The following is a 26871-nucleotide window of genomic DNA, read 5'->3' as shown; positions in this document are numbered from 1 at the left end:
AATCCAAAGTCCTGTACACCTGTGGATGTCTATGGCTCTTAAAAAGATAGGTATCTCTTAGCAGAAATCTAGCTCTTAAAGATGCTATGAAAAACATAAGATGAAAATATATGACTTAGTACATTTACTAAATTTTTCCGTAATTACTCAAAGGGCATTTTCATAAAATTATAAAAACAAGATGAAGTAAAAAATGAAATTATGATTAGAGTTTATCAAAAGAGACAATTTAGAGACTACAGGCCAGCCAATTTTGGAGCAAGACTTCTTATTGAGAATTGTGTAGATATGCTGCTTCAAATCTGAAGTAAATTTCCTTAACATTTTTGAAATTACAAAGTCCTCTATTAACTAATATCTTTCTTTTACTTTATTAAATCCTCAAAGAACATTTTAAGATATTAAACCACTGTCTTATGCAACCATTGCTCCTAGGCTAAAATACAAAGAACGTTCTTTAAAAGAACTGTTTTCCATTCTTCAGCCATGTATCTAGCCACTGTATAGTTTATACTCTATCATATATTAGATTTCTTTCAGTTATTTGAATCAGTCATGCTCTACTAAATGCCCCTGACATAGACCATTCACCTAACACACTGATTCTCCTTGCATTAAAGCACTCATCACAGTTTAGGGTTATCTTTTTATCTATTTTTCCCACTTAGCTTAGAACACTTTTGAAGGCAAGGAAAAGTCTGACTTATTCATTACTATTTCCAGGCTCCAGTGCAATGTCTACCACACAGTAGATCTGTATTTCTGAACTCATTCTCATTCTCATTCATTCTCTCTCTCTCTCTCTCTCTCTCTCTCTCTCTCTCTCTCCCTTTTATTCCCTCCCTTATGAATACAATGTAGAACAAATGATGAAAAAAATAATGATTCACTTTATTTCTTTGCATTTCTAGCAGAAGGACCTGCTTTGTAGATTATTCAGGGGAGAGAGATCCTTTGCCTCATCTGAAAGCTGATGTTTTTGTTTTCCTTGAAGAACAAGCAACTTTGAGAGGGTTATAAATAGTTAAGTGAAAAACAAGAGGCACCTGCCTAACTAAGATGATTACCTAAATCAAACCTAGAAAACAATCAGACAGAAAATACTGCAAACATACTTTCATATCTATTCCCCTCACTTTACAAAATGAAGTCACTCAGGGTTACAGAAGTTGAGTACATTTCCCAAGAATACATACCTACTCAGTACCAGAATATTGACTTAAATCTATGTCTATTGAATAGCTAGTATTACAGTCTTTCCTGCATGAGCAAACATATCATATATTATCTTGAAAATCTATGACCCTAAAATGACAATGAAAGCAAGGGAATTTCTGAGTGCTTGAATTTTATGAAAACAACATAGGATCCATTTTAACTGAAATGTTCTACAAGTCTAATAACAATTAAAATATCTTTTTGCATAAAATAATAAAACCTCATCTATAGCAAAAAAATGTTATGCTTATGATGTCATCAGCACATAATTATGCTTCTCTAATATAATTTCTTTATTTAAAGCTTAATTTGGCAAGACAAAATCTTCTACAAGTGTTTGAAAGATTGACAAGACTCAACCCTGAAGACAAGATGCAAAAGCAAACATTCTTATTCCTGTTACTAGGATTATAAATTAGTACAATCTCTTTAAAAGACCATTTGGAAATAGTGATAATGTGTAAAAGATGCATCTCTTGCCAGCAATTTCACTCTAGAAATGTATCTTAGAGAAATAGTTCCAGGAATATACAGAAGTACATGTAGAACAATGTTGCACATTCTTAAAAGAAAAAAAAAATTGGAAATAACCCAAAGAGCCAATCATGGAACATCAACAAATTAGGTTCCATGCTACGGGGTACTTGGCAATGCTAAAAGGAATGTGTTAGTACTATTAGGAAAGGAAATAAAAGTTGACCAAGATTTTTAAAAAGCAACAGAACATTTTATATAGTATGATGCAATTTTGATAGTAGTATATTTAAAATTATAGTCTATGCATAAAAATATTTATTTAAATATATATATATATATATATATATATATATATATATATATATAAAATGTCAATAATAGCTCTGTGGTTGGACTTAAATGAATGGAAAGAGTCGTCATTAAAATTTTTATAGCTATTGAAAAATAGTAAAAAATTATTTTCAAAAATACTATCGAATATATTTGAAAGTTTTGATGGACAAATTCCTAGAAAAAAAACTTATCAAAAAAAGATTAATAATTAGGAAATATATATAAACTCATAACTCCTAAGACAATTGATTATTTCATTTAAAATTGTGCCACACACAAAAAATCCAGGACCAAATGGCTTCACTAGTGGATTCTATAAAATATTTAAGAAAGAAATTAACATGTATCATCCAGAATCTTAGCAAATAAAAAAAGGCAATCTATTCCAACTCACTTTATGAGTTCAACCAACATAAACTTAAGACTAAACTGTAACCAAATACTATTACAAAAATTGAAAAACTAATAGCTAAAAAAAATCCTAAGCAAAACATCATCAACCCTAATCCAGCAATATACATAATGGGTAATAAACAGATCATGAATGAGTCAAATTTATTCCAGAAATCCGGGTTTAACATTTGAAAATCAATCAATATAATCCACTGCATTAACTTAGCATAAGAGAAAAATCATATGGTCATCTAAATAATTTAAAATTATTAAATTTTTAAAAAATTTTAACAAATAGAAATAGGGGGGAACTTTCTTAACCTGATAAAGGTTTTCCAGAAAAATCTAATACTTAATGGTGAAGTTTGGAGGAATTTTCTTATGATATCAGGAATGAGACAAAGATAAGTTATCACCACTTTTACTCAACATTGCACTAGAGATCCTAGGCAGTACAAAAAGGGAAAATTTTAATAAGTTATAAAGAATGGATCAAAAGAAATAAACTCATTATTCTCAAATGATACAACTGAAAATCTAGAAAAATAAAAGGAATCAACAGAGAAATTAACATTGATAAGTGAGCTTTACAAGTCTATAAAAGGTCAACATATAAAATTGGAAATTTGGAAATTATAGTGCTTATGATGGCATAAAAAATCAAACACCGAGGAATAGATACAACAAAAGATGTGCAAGGCTTTCACACTGAAAAATTTAAACATCATCTAAAGAGTTTTTAAAGATCTTAAAAAAGCTATATACATATATATATATATGTATACACACACACACACACACACACACACATATATATATATAAGCCATGATAATAAATTAAAAGACTTGAGTTTTTAAATATGTCAATTACACTCAAATTGATTTCTAGATTAAGTGCCATCCTAGTGAAATTCCAACAAGGATTTTGTAGAAATTGATAAGCAAAATTTCAAATTTATATAGCAAGGCATAGAGTCGATAACAGTCAAGACAAACTTAAAGGATAAGCAAGCTAGAGAACTACTCTAGCAAATATTAAGACATAATTTAAATCTATTCATTAAGACTGTGACTATGGCCACAATGATAGATAAATAATCCAGTGAAACACAATACCAAGTCCAAGAAAGAACAGATCTGCCTATACATGGTACACTTGATTTAAAACAGAGGTAGTAGCATTGCCAAACAGTGGGGAAAGGACAGCCTTTTCAGTAAATGCCCCTGATGACTTCTGAATCCATAGAATTAAGAAAGCAAAAGTCAAACCACACACAAAAATGAATTCCAGATGAAATGTATAACAATATAGTGTCTGGAACACAATACAAAAAAATCTCCGTAACTTATAGTTAGGAAAGATTTATTATCAAGACCAAAATAATACTAATTCTGGACTACATTAGAGCTGAGAACAGCTGCTGATAAAAGATAACATTAAGAGTGGCAAAGCAAATCAGAGAGGGGGAGAAGATATTTACAAACATTTTCTAAGGGCTCAAATTCAAAATATATAAGGAACCTCCTATGAATCAATACGTAAAAGATAACTCAATAGCAAATTGGATAAAATTTCTGAATGACACTTCAAAAGAGCATATTCAAATGGCCAAAACACATAAAAAAGGTGTTAATTTATTAATAAAAAATGCAAATTAAAACCACAATTAGGTATCCATTGCCACTAGGGTAGTTTAAGTTAAAAACACTATTAATAGCAAGTGTTGGTAAAGCTAAGCCACAACTTGAAATCTCATACACCACAGGCTCAACTGGAAACTGGCTCAACCACTTGGGAAAAAGCAAACAATTTCTATGCAGCATTAGCCTATGAATCAGTAATTACGTATTACAAAACATGTACAATAACAAATGTACATAGAAGAACTATTGGTAATAATACAAAACTGGAAACAACCCAGATGCCCAACAAGCAGAACAGATATGTACATTCTGAAGTATTCATTAGATGGAATTCTATTGAGCAAGAAAAATGAAGCACTGTTATATGCAGGAACATGGATATTTCTCACCCAAAAGGTTGAACAAAATAAATCTGATGCAAAAAAAAATTGCAGAATATATGATTCTGTTTATATTTATTTCAAAAACAGGCAAAAACTATTCTATGGTCTTGAAGTCAGAATAGAGTCTACCTTCGGGGAAGAGCAAGGTGGTAGTGATTGGGAAGGGCTGGAAGAGGCATTCTTGGGTGCAGACAAGGTTCTCCATCCTGAATGGAGTGTTGATTTCATGGGTAGAATTACTTTGTACTTCTCATTCAGCTCATTTAACTGACACTTCTCTGTATTTCTATTATTCTTTAGTTAAAAGGGTAAAACAAAACAAAACAATACAATACAATGTTTTATTTAAAGCAAAGGCCTTAGTTTCATTACCATTCAACTTGTGCCTAAGCCAAAATTTAAAAACAACTTTTTTTAAAAAAGCTGGGTTAATTTTCTAGTACCAAAAAGGAGTTGCTATGATCTTTAAAATAATATATTCTGGGGCGCCTGGGTGGCTAGGTCGATTGAGTGTCCAACTTCGGCTCAGACCATGATCTCAAGGTTCCTGAGTTTGAGCCCTGAGTCCAGCTCTGTGCTAACAGCTCAGAGCCTGGAGTCTGCTTTGGATTCTGTGTGTGTCTCTCTCTGTGCCCCTTCCCTGCTCATGCTGTGTCTCTCTCTGTCTCAAAACTGAATGTGTTAAAAAAATTTTTAAATAACATATGCAAAAATATAGTCAATCAATCCAGTAGGTATTTTTAAAGGTTTTCAATTAAAATATAGTATATTTATTGCATAAAAATATGCCATGGGAATTTTTATCTGACATAAAATTATGTTATATTAAGCAAGTTGAGTCCCAAACTGGAATATTATAAATATAATTTGTAATATTTTAGCAGGCAATATTGTCTGTTATAGATAGCAAATCTGTACTTTCTGTAACCATGACAATTAAATACTATAAGATTAGATGCCTTAAGATAGCATTACTGTTTATGGTTCCTGGTGTTAGGAAGCAAAATTAAGGCAGAAATGCATAAACACTTCTGATGCATAGATCTAAGTTAAAATAACAAATTTTTAAAAAACACATTGCAATCACTTAATGTTTGGGAAACTGCCCCACGTAAATCACTATAGTAGAAGACCACTTTGTTTATATGATACCCATAAATAAAACATGTAATGTTATGAATGTTTTAGAATTCATATATTTAGAACGAACATATGTTCATTCTAAAATGTTTTAATCTCTTGTGTGGATACTAAGTTTATTTGAGATAGATATTGGTCACCTAAAATGGAGAAAATTTAAAATGTGACTCACAGAAAACTAAAATCGGATATCATGGAAAGGCATTAAGCCTAATAATAATTTAGCCTTAGGAGTTAAATAACTTGGGTGTAAATTCTAGCTTTTTAATATCTCTAATCTTTCTCATCTGAAAAATAGTAAAAATAATACACAAAATCCACTTACTGGATTGGTTAAATTAGGAGAAATCACATTGAACACATTTAAAACAAAGCCCAACACTGAGTGAGTACTCAATAAATGGTTTCTGTCATCAATAATTGAAGTGAGACTACAGAGAACACATTGCTTACAAAAGCCAAATAGAAAAATCAGTCTCATATCTCAGTATTTTTAATGTTCAAACTAGGCTACTTCAATGCTCTAGGTAAGTATCCATCTATTTTTCATAAATGTCTTTTTCAATACTTGCATTAATTCTGAAAAACATAATTGACTCACTAGATTCTCCAAGTTTATATATAATACATGCTAAACCAAACTGAAAACGTGAATACTGTATACTTAATTCTGGAAAAGGAGTGAAGAAATGGGCAAAAAACATGAATAGACACTTTTCCAAAGAAGACATCCAGATGGCTAAGAGACACATGAAAAGATGCTCAACATCACTCATCAGCAGGGAAATACAAATCAAAACCACACTGAGATACCACCTCACACCAGTCAGAGAGGCTAAAATTAACAACTAAGGAAACAACAGATCCTAGCAAGGATGTGGAGAAATGGGAACCCTCTTGGACTGTTGGTGGGAATACAAACTGGTGCAGCCACTCTGGAAAACAGTGTGGGGGCGCCTGGGTGGCGCAGTCGGTTAAGCGTCCGACTTCAGCCAGGTCACGATCTCGCGGTCCGGGAGTTCGAGCCCCGTGTCAGGCTCTGGGCTGATGGCTCAGAGCCTGGAGCCTGTTTCCAATTCTGTGTCTCCCTCTCTCTCTGCCCCTCCCCCGTTCATGCTCTGTCTCTCTCTGTCTCAAAAATAAATAAACGTTGAAAAAAAAATTTTTAAAAAAACAAAAAAAAACCAGTGTGGAGTTTCCTCAAAAAACTAAAAATAGAACTACCCTATGACCCAGTAACAGCACTAGTAGGAATTTATCCAAAGGATACAGAAGTGCTGATTCATAGGGGCATTTGTACCCCAATGGTTATAGCAGTGCTTTCAACAATAGCCAAATTATGGAAAGAGCCTAAATGTCCATCAACTGATGAATGAATAAAGAAGATGTGATTTATATATACAATGGAATACTACTTGGCAATGAGAAAGAATGAAATCATGCCATTTGCAGAAACGTGGATGGAATTGGAGGGTATTATGCTAATTGAAATAAGTCAGAGAAAGACAGGTATCATATGTTTTCACTCATATGTGGAACTTAAACTTAACAGAAGACCATGGGAGAAGGGAAGGGGGAAAAATAATTACAAACAGAGAGGGAGGGAGGCAAACCATAAGAGACTTTTAAATTCAAAGAACAAACTGAGGGTTGATGGTGGGGGACAGGGTAGAGGGGAATATGGGTGAGGGGCCTTGAGGAAGTGATGTGTTGGGATGAGCACTGGGTGTTGTATGTAAGCAATGAATCACAAGAATCTACCCCCAACACCAAGAGCACACTGTATACACTGTATGTTAGCCAACTTGACAACAAATTATATTTAAAAAAAATACAATAAAGAAAACATGGAGATGATGGAAAAAAAGGAATATCTGGAAAAGGTATTTTAATAATTCTAGTAAAGAAGACATGTGTGAAGAGCATTGTACTTGTTGCCAGAAATAAAAAGAAATACGTCCTGGTATGCCTGGGTAGCTCAGTCGGTTGAATGTCAGCCTCTGGCTCAGGTCATGATCTCATGGTTTATGAGTTTGGGCCCTGCGTCAGGCTCTGTGCTGACAGCTCGGAGCCTGGAGCCTGCTTCGGATTCTGTGTCTCCTTCTCTCTCTGCCCCTCCCCAACTTGTGTTCTGTCTTTGTTTCTCAAAAAATAAATAAATGTAAAAAAAATTAAAAAAACAAAGAAATACGTCCTGAAGTAAAAGAAAAATTAAAAAAAAGAAATACATCTTGAAGTAAAAAAAAAATTATAAATGTAATATGTACCCACACATAAACATATCTAGTCTAAATAATCAAATATACACAAGACTTTAAAATATTTTTGACACAATGTTCCTATCAGTAAGTTTCATCTCAGACATTAAAAACCAAAGTAAAAACTGTCTATAAATATTAGTGCAGTGAATTTTTACTGGATTGTTCCAGAGTCTCAGTATAATATCAGTGTCCTAGACATGGGCAGACTGGTGGCTGGCATTGAGGAGAGATGTTTTGGCTAACCATTATACACCAAGCAAACAACTGTAAGTAAGATGACCTTACTTCTTGTCCAGATTTGCCACTAGCTAACATGAGTTTAGGCAAATTACTTATTTCTCTGAGCTTGTTTCCTTATCTGTAAGTCTGAATAATCATGCCTTTCCATCTAACTTTCAGAATTGTTGCAAAGGATAAACTGCAGTTATGAATGTAACCATGTTTTGTAAACTTCTGGAGATCACACCAACGGAAGGGCTCTTATTAAATGAAGACAGGGGGATTCGTTTTGTCAATATTAGTTCCAATAAAACTAAATATATATGTACATTATCCATGCAACCATACATCTTTTATTCTTTTTAAAATGTAGATTTTTTTTTAATATTTTTTTTCAACGTTTATTTATTTTTGGGACAGAGAGAGACAAAGCATGAACGGGGGAGAGGCAGAGAGAGAGGGAGACACAGAATCGGAAACAGGCTCCAGGCTCTGAGCCATCAGCCCAGAGCCCGACGCGGGGCTCGAACTCCCGGACCGCGAGATCGTGACCTGGCTGAAGTCGGACGCTTAACCGACTGCGCCACCCAGGCGCCCCTAAAATGTAGATTTAAAAGAGAGTTACCTACTGGTTTAGCATTTGGGAATTATTCAGTGTCTATGCAGTGTCCAAGGCATGAATCTTCATGTCAAAATTGCTTATTAAAGGACTCTTTTTAATGTATCTTGTATAAATCAACAGAACCAGGAAATTAATCCTTAAAAAAAAAAAGGTGAAGTTTGACATAGCTTCTAGTTTTTCGTTGTTTGTTTCCAAGGTAGTGATACAAATCCTTTATTCATTGAAATCCTGAAAACAAGAATCTTAACCTTCCTTTATTCATTTCTTCAGAAAATATTTATTAAGTATCAACTATATGTCAGAGCCTTAACTGGACCTAAAAAAGGAAGAAGGCATGGTCTCTATCCTTTAGGGCTTACAGTGGGGATAATAGACATAAACAATCAGTTACAATTTAGTATAGTTAAGTGCTATGGTTGGGGTATCTACAGGTTGTTATGGAAGCACTAAATAAGGACCCCAAACTCAGCCTAGAAGTTCAGGAAGTCTTCCTAGAGAATGTGGCAGCTGACTTAAGCCTTGAAAATGTTAGGCAGATCAGTCACACTGCAGAAAGGAGACAGGTCATTTGTGGCAGAGAAGAGAGTATGGATAGGTAATGAAGTTTGGGGAAAAAAGAGAAAACATGATGCATTAGGGGAAATGCAAACAGTTCAGTGTGACTGACATTGTGGGACTGGAGATGGAAGAGACTAGAATAATTAAAAAAAAATGAGAATTAATCAGGGACCATTTAATACAGAACTTTAGGTGAAATGCAAAGGACCTTAGGCATGTTACTATCAGTAGAGGAGACACAGGATGGAATTGGTTTTAGAAAGATAACTGATGATGGTGTGGAGAATGTGCTTAAGAAGACTATAAGAGAGGGAGACTCACGTAAGGACACTAAACTCTGAATGTCCTCATTTCCTACATGGGAAAGAAAGATTTACAGAGATTAAGTAACTTGCCAAACATCACACCATTTGTAACTGGTTAAACTGACCTTCCTGCAAAGCTTTGCATAATTCTAATACATACGTTCTTTAAAGACCAAGGAAACTGCTTCTCATAAACGAATGTGACCAACTCTCAGTATTAGAGACTAGTAACAAATAAAACTGTAGGAAAACAATGACACAGGTCTACATCATCAAAATCAAGTACAGGAGTGAGCAATTATCCAGTGAATTAAGGACCATCTGGATAATCCTAGCAAAAGCAGATTTAGTGCCTGAGTCATTCAGATAATTGTGCAAACAATGTGCCTTGCTCTGGCTGAGTAACCTGGTCATTAATATCTTCCATAGTACGTTTTGCCCCGTGGCACTTCTGAAATGGACAACAGTAGCTCAGAAAGAATTAAGGTACTATTCACTTCATGGGAAAGCCACATAAATAATAATGGGATCTTAATAGACTGAGAGGGTATTTTATATGTCCCCAGGAGCCATTTCACACAGTGATATATACACGATATATGTAAGCCAAATCCCACTTCAAAGAATAAAACAAGCTCAGCAATAGCACCCTCAAATGTGTGTTTTAATTTCAATTCTTTGTCAGAAGAAAGTTTTCTGAGCATTAAGGCAATGAGAAATACTACTGCAAATAGACTTACAGGTTAAACTACAATAAGATTAAAAATTTCTATATGTCCAAAAACATAAAAGGTAAAAGGCAAAAAAAAAAAAAAAACCCAGTAAGAAAAGTTTCACAGTATACAATAGATTCTTCTATGAAACAAGTTAAGAAAAACATAACCCAATAAAGTCAAATAAAATACACACATTAAGAAATACAAAGACCCAATAAACATGAAAACATATCTCACAATCATCCAAAATCATAGAAACACAATTCAAAAGAATAACCAGATCCACAATTTCTACTATCAACGTAGTCACAATTTTTTAAACCACAATACCAAATGTTAATGAGAATCTTGCCCAATTAGTTGACACTGGGTATCAATTTGTGCATAAACTTTTCCCTGGAACAATTTAGCAACAAGCACTAGAGTATGAAAATATTTACATGTCTGACCCAGTAATATCTGTGAAGTTATTATAAGGAAATGGTCAAAATTGCAAAGGTTAATGTATAATCATGTTCATTTCCTTTTTTTTTTTTTAATGTGTATTTATTTTTGAGAAAGAGGGAGAGAGAGACAGAGCATGAGGAGGGAAAGGGCAGTGAGAGAGAGGGAGACACAATCTGAAGGAAGCTCCAGGTTCTGAGCTACCAGCAGAGAGCGTGACAAGGGGCTCCAACCCCAGGAACCATGAGATCATGACCTGAGCCAAAGTTGGATGGTTAAACAACTAAGCCACCCAGGCACTCCCATGTTCATTTCTATAAATGTAAAAAACAGGAAACAATCTAAAGTCTCTATCTATAGAAAAGAATAGGTGGCAGCCATTAAAAAAATGGTTAGTAAAAATATTAAATAAAATAATGTTTATGGTATGATGTTAAGTGGGAAATAAAGCTAAATATAAAAATAAATATTCACTTGAATTCTAAAACTGTATGTTTAAAATACCTAGGTATATTCACAGAAATAAAATTGGAAGGTTCAGAGTAGATTTCTCTGCATGGTGGAATTTTCTTTCATTTTCAATTTTTCCTGAAAAAATCTGTATTTCTTTATAAAAGTGTTATTTAAATGTAATATTAATAGGTATACTTTTGAATGCCACTTTATACACTACATTGTTCATACAACCATAACAAAATAATAATCTATCTTCCTCCTGCTACATTTCCAAAGTCACAAAACTGGTAAGTCCTATTCTCAGGATTTGAACCTAAGTGTCCTTGCTCCAAAGTTAGCACTATGGATATAAATATATGAAGTAAAGCACAGGAAAAGTTGCAAAGAGAGCATAATCAATAATGAAAATTAAAATGTGTCAGTAATATGGGACATCTTAGATTAAAACAGAAAAACATACATAGGGAGATTTGAAAAATTGCCTCCTGTACTAATCCAAGGCATGCAATGACATATACACTGGTAGTGGGAAAAATATATGCTACAGATTGGAGATCAGAATAAAAATGGATAAATTAATTACTGAATAGATTGTGGGCACTTGGAGGTAGAGGAAGGAAGTCTGAAAAAAAATAACTAATCACAAACCAGAAGCCTGGAAAACTGTGGTATGCTTTGCTAAAAGCCAGTTGAAGGGTGATGACTATTGATGGGGGAAAAAAAAGTTTTTACTATGTATATTATCACAACTTTAAACAGTACTTCTACTAATGGCTGTTATTTATGAGTAATGACTACAGCCAAGCCTTATTTTAAAAGTGTTGTGTGCATTATCTTATTTAATACTAAAAAAAAAAAAAAAAAAAAAAAAAAAAATCCCACAAAAAAACTCTGAGGTAAGTGCTATTATAATCCCCAGTTGACTTACTGACATTCACTTATCTGCATAATGATGTATAGATAGCAGAAGTAGGCTTCCTTCCAAAGCCTGCGTTCTTAGCTGCTAGGCTAGTAATTTGAAATGGCTAATGGAGGAGAGATGAGAAAAGAAATGCAGGAGAGAATTTTGTTCCCAATAAAATAAATTGCATCAACTGGGCGAATTCACTTGAAAACCTGAAGCAGGAAGAGGAGATAAAAGGAAGACAAAGAAAAGGGTAGAAAAAAAGTTAGAAAAAAATTATCACATCAGATCATTGGTGGTATCAAAAAGTAAAAGATCAAGGAGGAGATGGAGAATATGGAAAATGGCAGTTCAGAGGGGAAGAAAAATGAACAATACACCAGTAAAAGAAAATGAACATTGGACTTAATGAAGAGCTTACTGGTGACCTAGAATGGGTTCTTTGCTAGGATGTAAACTGTGGCCAATTTATATATAAAAATGGATGGACATTGTTGATCTCTCTTTTAATAGAGATCTAACACTGCATGTTTTGTATAGAAAAGTATAAGTCATCTGTTTCAACTTGGCCTCTAGTTTGTCTCACGGGGCACAGATAAGAGAAAATAGATAGAATAACTTACACATAGCCATAACCCCTATTGGAGAATTCAATTATTTTGTGGAAGGATATAGAAATGTCTGATGTCATCCATTACTCCTTTCGAGGGAATAAAAGAGCTAAGGGAAGTTTCCAAAAGTAGTTCTCAGCACACAGCCTTCCAATATATAGGATAAATATATTATCCCTAAATCATTGCTCCAAATCATTCCTTAGTATGATGTTTCCTCAACAAGAATCTTTGAGGCTACTTAGAACTGTGTTCAGTGTTGTGGAGTATACAAAAACATAGGTCATGGTCTCTTTCTGCAAAGTACTTCCTTGCCCAATTAGAAGACAAATCAGATAACGTAAATGGCTATGCAAATAAATAAATAAGACCGAGTGCCTGGATAACTGAATAACCTTGGCCTGTATTGTTACTGGTATAACACTGAGCAAATTTTGTTATCAATACCAAAAATCACAGGAAGCTGAGGTATTCTATTTGAAGGGAAACTGCTATGCAATATAATTCATAGTAGGTTGTTGAAATATTAGGGTTGAAATAGTGGAATTTCAGAAAGCTTTAGGCAAATTACAGGTGTCCTCTAAATCTTAGTTTTCTCATCCAGGAAAATGAAAAAGTTATCATCAGGATTAAACAATTTCAGGCAAAGGGAAAAATAAATGCACATACATTTATAAAAGAAAGTCCGTGTAGTGCAAATAGATATGAAAAAGCAGCGCACATTTAAATATCAGATCCACAAGTAAAATCTGTACAAAGAAATAGATTTATACCAACTTCAAAGGTTCCAAAGGTCCCTTAATTTTACCTCTTGCAAGGTGGGTGGGTCTTTTTCCCCCAGTTCTCCAAATGCTGCTATCTGTAAGTTACCATCCAAATACATTTACAACCCAAAAAGGAAGGCAGGGCATATAGAAACCATTATGCTCTGATGAGTTTAATAAAATATCTTGGATATGATATGTATTTATTTCATATGTGTGTTACACTTCAGGTTGGTAAGGCTCCTATGTACACTGTAGAGCTGAAAAATTCAGGGAAATAGCACACTCTAAGGATGTATTCAAAATAATACCTGGAAATACTGATCTTCAGACATGTTACAGAAACATCATTTCATGCAGGGTTTCCTCAGTCTGAGCACATCTTCTCAGGCTTTTCCCCCAGTGGAGAATTCGATTTCCTTTTGCCCCTCCCACTCAGTGCTTCCAGATTGCTTCAGAAGGCCCAGGCAGCCTGCTCAGCAGCAGGCGAACGAGCTATATATAGCCCCACCTTGGAGATGTGCACACAGAAGCACACATGCAAATGCCCATGCTGTATTTGGCATGAATAAACGAGAGAAGGTTGCAGCTTTCCTCTCTCCTTCTTCCCCATCACCCCAATTTTTCAATAATTTTCAAAGCAGGGTGTCATCGCTTCCCTAGAGTGATGCAGCCTCTAATTTCCCTGCGATTCTTCTGCCTACTGTTTCCAGCAATCCGACTCCGGCAGGAACCGGCATTGGGCCAACACCTACTACCCAGATGCGGTCATCCAGGGAGGCTGCCTTGCAGCCGCGGGGAGCCCATCCGGGTACAATTACTTGAGTCTCTGGGAATCCCTGTGCATAAACCCATTTTTTAGAAACCAGGCTAGGAGGTGGGTCCCCATGGACATCGACAGACTAGAAGAGAGAGGCGAAGCTTTCCTGTCTCTCCCCTCCCTGGCCTGCAGTAAATAGGGGAGAAGGGCCCAGGTTTTCTCACTGGAGGCATAATTAATCGGTAAATGCCCTTAGAGTTGCGGGATTTCTTCCCCACCGCATCACTTCTTCACAGAGGAGCCGGGGAACAAACAAGTGCCTTCCTCCCCTCGGCGCAGTCATTCCCAGTTTTTGCAGGGATGTGCTAGTCTAGACGCAGGGGTCGAGAGGGAAAATGAGTGGGTGCGGACAGGCGTGGGGAGAAGGAGAAGCCCTTCCCGGTTTAGGAAGACCTGCGGGCTCCCGGCTGCTGACATCCAAACCCTCCCCTGCGGGTCGACATGGCTTTCGTAGGGCGCAACACCCGCCGCGGCGGCCAAAGCCTCCGGGAGGAAAGTTAACGAGACGCAGATGGGGGCTCGGTCCCCCCTCCCAGGGCACTGCCGCCCTGCCCCGCCCGTCACCGGGGCTCCCGCGCCCCTCCTTCCCAGCAGCACCCAGACGACCTCCATCCAGGTCCTTCCAGCCGTACTTCGCGACCAGAGCTGCGGCGACCACATCAATTTGGGGGTGACGAGGGCGGGGCAGAGCTGGGGGAAGGGGAAGGCAGGCAACAGTAGCACGAAAATACGCATTCTTTTTCCGAGCTGCAAAGAAGGCAAAGTCCTGCCTCCTACCTGTTCTGTGCTCCTGCTCGCCTCGGCGCCGCGCGGCTGGACCATAACCTACAGGTTTCCCACTTCCGCTGCAAACACCTGGGAGCGCATCTCCGCACCCGGCGCCCCTCCTAGCCTCGGCGGAGCCCTGCCTAGCTACTTGACAGCAGAAGCCGGGCCTTTTAGAGCGGTCATTGGGGCCGCGGGGAAAGCGGGGCGGGCCCCGGAGAGAAACCCGCGCCTCTCATTGGGCAGGCGGGATGCCACTCTCACCCCAGACCAGGGTTTGCTGCGGACTGAGGAAGCTGCTAAGCCCAACTGCAAAGGGTCTCTGCAGTCCCTGGAACCAAACCCTGCTGCCAAAGGACCAAGGACCCCTCAGAGGAGGGACACTGGTTTGATGGCTTGTCATCTGAGGCCCCAAGAGGGAGGGAAGGGCCAGGCAGCACCAGACACCCAGCACTTTCCAGAGCTTCCCTGAAGGGACCATCTGCTCTGGGAAATTTGACAGGAGAAAATGTCAGGAGCAGTGCCTTGATAGGGAAGCACGAACTTCAGTTAAGAATGGAGCAAAATACAAGAAATACGTATATTGACGTGAAAAAAAACCACAAGAAATAAAAAGACATGAGGGTTGTGTTTATTTATTTCAAGTTTCCTTTTTTTTTTTTTTTTTTTTTTTTGCCTAAATGTAACCCGGTAGTTTTTCCTGTGGAATAAAGGTTGAACTGTTTCTTCTGTACTGCAGAGAGCCTCCAAAATATTCCCTAGTGGGAACAGTGCTTTAAATGGGAAGACGCTGCAATAATAACCTCTCCTGAAAGACTAAAAGAGAGAAATTAAGGCCAAACTGCATAAGGAACTTGCTTTGGGCAGTTCATTTGGTGGTGGAAGTCTTAAAATAATCACCACCAGACTGACTGATAATCGATCTGTTTCTCTTCTACTGATATTACTCCCTCATTCCTTTTATGCTCAAACCCTGAGGCTGCAGAGGATGCTTAAGCCAACCCCAACATAGGTAATCCCAAACCTGCCTTTTAGATGAAGGGGAGCAAGGGTAAAACCATTTTGTTCCCATCTTTCATCTCTGCCATTTGGCCAGGTGGAATCAGTGAATCAACCCACAGAATTTTTTTTTTTAATTTTTTTTCCAACGTTTATTTATTTTTGGGACAGAGAGAGACAGAGCATGAACAGGGGAGGGGCAGAGAGAGAGGGAGACACAGAATCGGAAACAGGCTCCAGGCTCTGAGCCATCAGCCCAGAGCCTGACGCGGGGCTCGAACTCCCGGACCGCGAGATCGTGACCTGGCTGAAGTCGGACGCTTAACCGACTGCGCCACCCAGGCGCCCCTCAACCCACAGAATTCTTAAGTGGGGAAAATGATAGAAGGAGTACCATAAAATTGGGGGAAGGGAGGTGTCTTGTTTTAGTGCCATATTAGAAAACAATCGTCTCACTTCCAGCCTACCTCCTTTTTGCAAATAGCCAAGTTCTTCATCCACCTAAATTAAGTAGCCGTCTTAACTTGTGCTGAGCATAACACAGCCCACTGGACAACTGTGAGAGAAGATAGCATTGTTATTAAATGCTAAATAAGTGTAGGCTCTTAGCTTAGTGCTTATGGTTGTTATTACTATTAGGGGAGACTCTTCATAAAATGTTCTCTTCATAAAACTGGATGATTCAAATTAATGTACTTGGAAGTGGGAAAGGACCCTAGAGATAATTTACAGAGAACAATAGATATGGCTTTTATGCTGGGAAGTTAACTTACCACTGACTGGGAATAACTAAAAATGCAATGGGAAATTTCAAAACATTTCAGCCATGTTTCCACATAATATGCCCATTAGTTTGTGTCTCCACCCCAGGGACCCACACCAATTGTTCCATTGAATTGGACCAATCATTCATTACTTAGTGCATTTACTGAGCACTTATTCTGTGCCACACCCTGTGTTAGGTGCCAGGGAACTAAAGAAAAATAATACATTGAACAGGAAGCACTAAAGATAGTAAAATATGGTAGTAAGGAATATGTAATTTCCTTTTTTAATATTTTTAAGTTAATTTATTTATTTTGAGGGAGACAGAGAGAGCGCGAGCAGGGAAAGGGCAGAGAGAGAGAGAGAGAAAGAGTCCCAAGCAGGCTGCACAGGGTCAAGGCAGAGACTGAAGTGGGGCTGTAACTCACCGAACTGTGAGATCTTGACCCGAGCTGAAATCAAGAGTCTAACACTTAACCAACTGAGCCACCCAGGTGCCCCAGGCATATGTATTTTTAGCACTAACATCTTTCAATTCCTAAACCTAAATCATTTTGAGTAGCGATGAACTCTAGCAGAACTTCCCCTAAATTTAAGCAGCGAGGAGAAGGTGAAATATCAAGGAAAGAAACTGAACGTTGGGTTTAGCACAAGAGTTGAAATTGGAAGTGAAAAGAATATTAAAGAAATCTCTGCTATCCTCATTCTCTCATTCCTTAATTCATTCCTTTCTTCAACAAATATTGCTATCACAAATATAGTGGTGAATAAGGTAGGCAAGCTCTCATGGAGCATATTTATTTTTTAAATATACAGTGTTACTCTGTATATTTACTGATATAATTACAGCTCTCTAGGTGTGCGTATGTGTGTGTGCACACACACAATTTGGGAACAGTATTAAAATAATTAAAATTTCTATCTGGGCATCAGGCACCTATTATATTTTCAAATAAAACAAACTATCTCCAGGTTATTGCTTCTTATCTCAGAGAGCAACACCTCCCCCTCTGTTCCTGGAATAAGTATGTTCTTACGTATATGAATATATCAAAAGTATCTGCCACAGCACATTTTATATTTTTCAGATCACTTTCAGATAAACTCCGCCCCCCCCCCGTTTTTTTTTCTTAAGTAAGCAGAAGAATCATTATCAGCTCCACTTCACAACTCAGGAAATGAAAGTAGCCAAGTAAACGTATTCCTTTGAAAGTAAAGGTAATTAAAAAATAGTTAGGTATATAATGCTTGGTATATAGGAGATAATATATACTTACAGATGAATATATGCTTTATAAAATGTGAGAGTTTAAAGAAGTTCGGAAACTATCAATTTCCACCATTAGTCTGTGAAGGAGACAATCAATTATTATAATTTGTTCAGGGTATTGCACCTACTCAGAAGCAAATGTGAGTCTAGAACCCAGATCTTAGGGCGACTCCTTCATTATTTTTACCAGCATAACAAACAATAACTTTGTCTGGCATATCTTCCACCAGAGTTCTTGCCCTTTTTCCTCCCCGAACCACCCATCCTTTTGAAATTTTCAAAAAATTCTGACCCAACAGTGTACCCATCTTCCAGCATCTATAAAACTATATGAAAGCATGCCACTTTAAGTGGAAATTAAGCAGGACATAATAAGTAGCTGAGACTAAGTTTGCTTGTAAGTTTGGGGTCTGCCTCAGAAGACTGGGATCAGAACAGTCGGGGCTGGCGTTCAGGTACAAAGAAAGCTGATGGAAATGGGTGGCTAGCTAGGCAGATTGCCTCCAGCACATGCTGTCCCTAAAGTGAGGAAAAAAAGAACCGCAGAAACAGCAGTCTGAATCCCCACTGACAGCCTGGGATAGAACCTATTTGCAAATCTCTATAAGAAACAGTAGGAACATTTTGCCTGGTTCTCTGGCTGGCTCTGATTCCCTAATCACTCGCAGAGTTCCACGGCACAATTTATTGGATATTACATTGCTAAACTTCCCTTGGCCCTGTTATTGAATTCTCCTGCCATCCTTCCCCTCCTTCTTCCACCCGGCATTGGCCCTCTTTCTTGAAACATTCCAATTTCCTCCAACCAGTGATTAAATCTTGGTGAGAGGAAAGGAAACTATAGCAGCAGTACAGTGTTCCACAGCATGTATTCCTTTTCTTTCTCTTCTGCTCCACCCACCATTTCCTCACTCCGAAGCTTCCCAGAACAGTTGCTAGCATAGCCTGTTGTAGCAAAGAAGGGGGAGAATGAGAAAAAAGGGGCTTTTCCAACAGAAATTTCAAACTAAACACAGCAGAAAGACAGCAGAGGCTCTGCCCACTAGTATGAAGAGAGTCATGCTAAACCCAGTATGCAGCGTCTCAAAGAAGATCACATCAGCCCACTGACCTAGCTTTCACATAGCCAATAGGGAATGATTGCAAAGCGATGCACACACACGCGCAGCTACACACACACACACACACACACACACACACACACACTGTACCATGTGGCTGGCAGAAGACGCTGAGAAGATAGTTTTCAAATACTGCATACTGGAAATACAGTCCATAGCAGCAGCTTGCTACTTAGCCCCTGGCTACTGCAGTATTTTCGGAGATTAACAGTAAGATTAGAATTCCTTTTGTTTTGTCAATGACTGCTGTGCACCAAAAGGGCAGATTTATAGAAAGCCACATGCCAATATTTGCAAAGATATCTTCACACAGATTCCGTTGTTTCACAGGAGAATCCACTGTGTCTCCTTAAAATTGCCCCATTTGCATAATAGGAACCAATGTGTGATATAACAAAAAGGCATGTTACCCCTTAGTCAGCCAATATGTCCTCCAATTTATTTCACCTCCTGAAACTCATGGGGAAGGACGATGCTCAATTCAATTGTTAAATTGTAGCTTGGTCTCTGTTATTCACGGAGAGTAAGCAGTCAGTTATTATTAGTGAACTCCACTGTCAACCTTAATTAACATGTCCTTTCCCTTCTCTCCTAACAGCCACTAACTAACACTGAAAATTTCATTTACTGAGTATGTCCTTGAAATGATGCATACCTTCACATCTGGAGTGGACATGGGATGAGACAACAGAAGACCTTTGTTCCACTCTGAACTAGAAAATAGCTGAGAGGGTAGGGACAGAATCCTCAGTTCCTATGCTATAACGTGTCACAGCAGAGTGACGCAAAACTATTTGCTAATAATATGGTATCAGCATCTTTATAAAAGGTCATCTACCCAAATATACCTCCTATCCCCCAAAACAACCAAAAGAAGCAAGGGGAAAGATACAGAGGAAAGGATTTTCCACTTCACCAAAATTTTCAAATTTATTGGACTAAAGTTGTTCATAAAATCCCTTTTTTGTGTGTGTTTAATATATATTGGATCTGTATTTATAATCCAATTATTTTCTTTTTTTTCCAATTTTCATTTTCTATGTTGATAAATTATGCGGTTTTCCCCTTGTTAGTTTTCCAGTGTTTAGAAATATTGTTAATCATTTCAAATATTAATTTGGGTTTTTAATTTTTCTGTAATGTGTATATGTCTTCTATTTTATTGATTTCCGCTCTTATCTCCATTATTTCCTTCCTCTTACTTAGTTTTGCTTTGTTCCTTGTCTATTCTTGAAGTGGGAATTGATGCCACTAATATTTCAGCATTTCATCTTTTTTTAATATCGCCTTTAAGGCTACACTGTTTTCTCTAAGCACTGCTTTAGTGTATCTAACAAGTTTTACTATGTCTTATCTTTATTATCAGTCAGTTTAAATAATTTCTAATCTCTGCTTTTCTTTTTTAGTCCAATGATAATTTAGAAGTACATCGTTTAATTATAGCCACTTAAGGTTTTCTACTTATCTTTCTGTTTCAAAATCTCAGTTTGATTTTATCTTTGTCAGAAAAATACTCTAAAAAGATTTCAACTTTTAGTGATATGTTGAGGCTTTGTTTATAATGCCAATTTTTGCATCTTTGGTACATGTCCCCTATACTCAGATTTTAAGCTGACTCCTAAACTATATATACACAGGATAGATTCCAAACAGTATAGATAAAGTTTAAAGAATTGTAGTAGGATGAACAATGACCCCTGACTCTCTGGAACCTGTGAATGTTACCTTATATGGCAAAGTCTCTGCAGAAGTGATTAAGGATCTTGAGATCCTGAGATTATCCTGGATTATCCAACCAGGTCCTAAATGCGATCACATGTATCCTTGTAAGAGGCAGACGAAGAGCGATTTTACTATACACAAAGCAGATGGTGATGTGAATGAAGACAGAGCCGAGAGAGATTTGAGGATGCTGGCCTTAAAAATTAGAGTGATGCAGCCATATGCCAAGGAACCCCCGCAGCCACCAGAATCTGGAGGAAGCAAGGAATGGATTCTCCCTAGAGCCACTGGAGGGAGTGTAGCCATGCTGGGCCACCTTGATTTTGGCCCAGTGATGCTAGTTTAGATATTTTGGATTCTACAGTGGTGAGAGAATATTTATTGTTTTAAGACCTTTTGTGGATTTAAGTGAGAGGATAAATGCAATTGTTTTGTTGTGGTGGTAATTGGTTACAGCAGCCACAGGAAACTAGGATGAGAATTTAGCAAAGATTTCAACTGCACAGAGGAGAGAGAATTCAGAATTGGAGGACATCCTAGCTAATTGCCTTATAAACAGACAAAGAGGGTGGCTCAGTGTGTTGAGCATCTGATGTGGCTCAGTTCATGATATCACAGTTCATGAGTCTGAGCCCCTCATCAGGCTCTCTGCTGTCCCTGCAAAGCCTGCTTCAGATCCTCTGTCCTCCACCCCTCTCTCTGTGCCTCCCCCGCTCATGCTGTCTCTCAAAAATAAATAAAACATAAACAAAAAAATGAAACATATTCATGCTCTTCAAAAAGACACAACAGAATCCAAAAATCACTAAATGTATAATCACGGGGCACCTGGGTAGCCCAGTTGGTTAAGTATACGACGCAGGTCATGATCTCCAGGTTTCATGAGTTCAACCCCCGCGTCGTGCTCTGCACTGACAGTGTGGAGCCTACTTGGGATTCTCTCTCTCTCTCTCTCTCTCTCTCTCTCTGCCCCTCCCCCACTCGCACTGTCTCTGTCTCTCTCAAAATAAATAAATAAACATAAAAAAATTGTTTAATGTCTCATCACAATTTCCAGGATATAATCTAAAATTACTATACCTACCTGCCTGCCCCTGCTACTGCCTGCCTCTCAAAAAGAAAAACAAAACCAAAAACAAAAAAAACAAAAAAAAAAGTGAGATTCATACTTCAGAGTAAAGGCAGATATTACAGTTAGGAGACTAAGATTTTAAAACTGCTATTATAGTTATGCTCAAGGGCAAAAAGGAAAATTTGTCCATGATGGGTATTTTCCAAATAAATTATATACACACAAATCTTCATCCTATAATGTTTCCTGGATGACTGAACACAATTTAATAAATCATACATGTTCATTATATAAATGTATGACAAACTAGAAGAGATAATAGTTGGAAAGAAATCTACCCAGAAATTAGCAAATTATTGTGTGATATTAATTTACTACTTAATTTCTGTTCTTCAATTATTCAAAATCATATCAAACTCAAAATGTCCAAAACTGAAATAATTACCTTGTTATAAGTTACAAAGGAACATTATGAAAACAGAACCTTAATATATCTGAGAGAGAAAAAGGAAATAGAGATGATATCTAGGTATATTGTTACAGGAAGAATTGTCAGTATCTAGAACTGAAGACAATGTTCCTAGTTAGAAAAAAGTGTGAAAGATATAATGTAAAATAGCAAGGCATGCTCAATAATTGAGATTTGATTATGATTAAAGCATAAACATAAAGAGGACGAAAAACAGATTGGAAACTACATTGGCCTTATTGCTATTCCTTATATGACGTACACTCTAATCATAGGGCTTTTATACTTGCTGGCCTCCCTTCCTGAAATACTCTTCCTCAATTCCAGCGTGAACTCTTTTTCAGATTTTTATTAAAATGTTATCTTCCCAATCAGCCTCCCCCTGATCATCTCACTTAAATCAATATGCCCCCACCTCAGAACTCCCATTTCCTTAACGTCCTCCATATTTCTCCATGATGCTTTTCATCAGCTACTGTGCTACGTATTTTTTGTACTCATTTGATTTCTTGACTGTCTTATAGAATATGGCCACCTTATCTTCCCTTTAGAATTTAAGCTCCACTGTGGTTTAAACTGACTCTTTTGTTCACTTCTGTGTGCTTACTTAGTAAAACAACCTGTCCACGGGGCATGATAGGTACTCGATAAATCTTTGTTGCCTGTGAAAAAGAACCCCCAGAAAGAGCACCCATAATGCCATGCTTTTTGCTTGACTCTGTCTTCACACTTGTTCTCTCAACCTGGGATCTATTCTTCCCTCTTCCCTACCTGCTTGCAGCCAGGCGAACTCTTGTTTATCCTCTAAAACACTGTTAGCTGGTATTTATTTTGTGAAACTCAAATTCTTCTCTTATAACAACATACAGTCACGGCCACTTCTGCACTTCTACACTTTACACATAAATTTATCATTCTATTACATTTTATTGTATGCATTTGTTGGTATATCTCTCTTCATTACAAATAAAAAGCAATGAAAAGAATATATCACTTTTTACCTTAATGAGTTATAAACTTGAAGCTTCATTATGAAGAAATATGGCAATTTGCTGATAAAAACTTGGAAAATTATAAATCCATTTGGACAACTAGAGAATATGTAAAATTCAAATTTTGGGACTCTGAATTCTTGCTTGTTTCTGAAGAAAATGGGTCAGAAATGCCATTCCATTAGTCCTGCCCTTCCTTTGGGTGTTCAGTAATAGTAGGAGGAACATGCAGCACAAACAGCACATAAGGAAAACAGAGTACAGTTTAAGAATGAAGTATTACCTACTGCCAATAAGTCTGAGCTTTCTGCTGCTATCCAATTATCAAATTGGAAGCACTACTTAAAACAAAGTTTACTTTAACCTTTATGTGGACATAGTCATTCATTTTTCCAAAAATCTGTACCATTTGACATTGCAATAAAATTGGCTCAAAGCCTGGATTCCTCTCCAGCTGGTTGCCTACCTGAAGGAAGTTGATATATATTTTTTAAAATTTATGTCAATCATGTATACATGACTAGGAACTGCTCACCCCCCCCCCTTTCCGGTTGACCTGAATGCCTGAATATTTTCTATGCTGTTACTGCTGTTTACAACTTTATTAGTCATTCTAGGTTAAGTGGGTAGTTCTTTTTTTTTTTTTTAATGTTTATTTATTTTTGACAGAGAGAGACAGAGCATGAGTGGGGGAGGGGCAGAGAGAGAGGGAAGCACAGACTCTGAAGCAGGCTCCAGGCCCTGAGCTGTCAGCAGCACAGAGCCCGACGCGGGGCTCGAACTCCTGGACCGCGAGATCATGACCTGAACCGAAGTCGGACGCTCAACGGACTGAGCCATCCAGGCGCCCCTAAGTGGGTAGTTCTTATACTCCCAAGAAGTCCTCTGTTGAGCAGCAAATTTCTAGAATGAACTCAAAGAAATAGGACATAGGGCAGGTTGTCTACAAAAGGAAAAAGAGTGGTTCATTTAGAGTGTAGGCTTGAAAATGATAGGAAAGCCTGGAGTTTTTCATGTGTTGCACAATTCTTTGGAGAGGATGTTTGCAGAGGTCAACAGAATTGAAAGGAAAATCCAAGGTTGTGGACACAGGATTACTCCATTCTGGGATGGCCTCTCACTCTGAGTCCCCTCCTGTCATAGTCCTCCCCACATTTAAAACTCCATAATGGCCTTGCATTGCAATTTTGAATGTCCAACTCTTTTTCCATTACAAATGGTCTGGCTCCTGCCTACCTGTCTGACTTTACCTCAAACCACTCAGCTCTTTGCTCACTATGCCCCAGCCCACATTGGCCTTGATTGACCTCGAATGCCAAACTCAGTGCTGTTCCTTTTTTCTAAAAGGTTCTTCTCTTGGTTCTTCTGTGATGAGATTTCTATGATTTTTCAAGCCTCATCTTACCTGTTACTTCTCAGAGAAGACTTGGTGATGACGTGACTGGGCATGTTACAGCAGTAGCAACTGCCCCTGGGCCATCAGCTGAATCCTGACGACACGGTGAAATTCAACTGTAAATTTGAGCAGGTGCAACAGAAGAAAATGGAAACTTCCCACTGATCCCCTGTTTAGCTTTTTCTCATTCCTCCTTTCTCCTTCTGTGATCACGCTACAGTGTATCAGCAACAAATGCTGCAACATTAAATGCCAATTTGTTTAGATTCTTTTCCCAACATTCAATCAGATGATCAGTTCCAAAATGTAGAAGTCATCCTCCATTCTCCCCTTTTCTTCACTAACTGATTTAACTTATTTAATAACTTCTTTTTTAAAAAAAAAATGTTTATTTATTTTTGAGAGAGTCCAAGTGGGAGAGGGGCAGAGTGAGAGGGGGACAGAGGATCCAAAGCAGGTTCTGCACTGACAGCACATAGCCTGACACGAACTCAGGAATCATGAGATCATGATGTGAGCCGAAGTTTGACACTAAACCAACTGAGCCACCAAGTTGCCCCTCTATTGATTAATATCCATTAACCATCTTCCCGATCATATTCTAATGTATCGCAGTGCTGCCACTCTGACTGAAGCTACCATTCCCTTCTTCTATGACTAGTGCAGTAACCTGATCATTGGTCTCTCACCTTCCATTCTCAGCTATTTGTCAAATCATCCAGAGTAATCATTTAAAAACAGGAATCAGTTTAGATCACGTGCCCATCAGATACTTTACAGAGACCTTGCATTAGAGTTTGAATGTCCAACTTTCCCATTATAAACGGTCTGGTTCCTCCCTATTTCTCTGGTGTCATCTCAAACCAAACTCAGTTTGTTGTTCCTTTCTTTCTTTCTTTTCCACCCAAACTGCATCCTCTCCCTCTTATTCCCACGGAGGACAAGAACAATCATCAATGGCAATAGATAGTGGCAGGAGCAAACAACACTTACAGCCAACTTCACGCTCAGGAGAGAACACTGCACCCCCCCCCCCATGGTTTCAGGCACTCTACATTCAGACAAACTTCTCTAGTAACAAACTATAGAAATGATCCCTGCTTTTTTTCTAATACTCCTCTCCTGGATCTCCATATGATTGGCTTTCTATGGTTTTTCAAGTCTAATCTTAAGTGTCACCTCTCACAAAAGACTCCTGTAACACTCCCAAAGTGTATCCCCTAATTCAGATTCTCTGTCATATCACACTATTATTTTTCCTTCATAGCACTTCACTGTGAGAAATAATATTTGGTATTTAAATGTTTGCCTGTGTATCTTCTTTCTCTCCCTGTAGAATGTAGGCTCCATGAGGACAAGAACGTTGGCTGTCTTATTCACTACTATCTTCCCAGTGCTAGCATGGTCCATGGCACATGGTATGTGCTCAACAGATATTTTATACTAATTAATAAAAATTGTGACATGTGATTCTTTTTTTTTAATATCCATGACAGGCCATATACATTTTTTTTTAACATTTTATTTACTTTTGATAGACAGACAGAGCATGAATGGGGGAGGGGCAGAAAGAGCAGGAGACACAGAATCCAAAGCAGGCTCCAGGCTCTGAGCCGTCAGCACAGAGCCCGACGTGGGGCTGGAACCCGCAAACCGCGAGATCATGATCTAAGCCGAAGTCGGACGCTCAACTGACTGAGCCACTCAGGCGCCCCTATGACAAGCCATACAAATGATCAGTGAACACTGTTGGTGAGCACTCACAGAGTCCAGACTGACAGCTGCCTCTAGATACGATGTCTTGTAGAGTTGTCCATCTGGACTCTCCAGAGCAGGCTGCCTGGTTTTACTTCTTGGGAAGTTGGTGGGCTCCTGAGAATCAGCACCCCATTGATACAGTACATCGAAGAAAATCTTTCTGACATTTTTCTATGAAACAACTCCGGTGTTTCACGTCCTAGCGGTGGTCATTTCCTAATCCCTTCAAATAATTGAAAGAGCCCCATAATTTCTGGATATGTATCCAAACTTT

The 26871-nt window shown here is 37.8% G+C and overlaps 1 protein-coding gene and 1 non-coding gene across 5 annotated transcripts in view; both read right to left on the bottom strand.

The window, feature by feature from the left end:
* Positions 1-15159, bottom strand: part of CNTN1 (contactin 1) — a 365054-nt gene extending 349895 nt beyond the window's left edge. For 3 of the 4 annotated variants that reach the window (XM_045466116.1, XM_045466115.1, XM_045466118.1), the window contains exon 1: positions 15046-15155. The gene's annotated coding sequence lies outside the window, so the exon portion shown is untranslated. Of the gene's footprint in view, positions 1-15045 lie in introns of all 4 variants that reach the window. The other variant, XM_045466117.1, reaches the window with a different exon arrangement.
* A 10579-nt stretch (positions 15160-25738) lies between these two features.
* LOC123592238 lies at positions 25739-25950 on the bottom strand. The gene has a single exon (XR_006709646.1). It is a non-coding gene; the product is annotated as a small nucleolar RNA U3 (small nucleolar RNA).
* Between the last annotated feature and the right edge of the window lie 921 nt (positions 25951-26871).

The sequence above is a fragment of the Leopardus geoffroyi genome, chromosome B4 (assembly GCF_018350155.1).
Source record: "Leopardus geoffroyi isolate Oge1 chromosome B4, O.geoffroyi_Oge1_pat1.0, whole genome shotgun sequence".
NCBI lineage: Eukaryota > Metazoa > Chordata > Mammalia > Carnivora > Felidae > Leopardus > Leopardus geoffroyi.
This window is presented reverse-complemented; position numbering and strand designations above follow the sequence as displayed.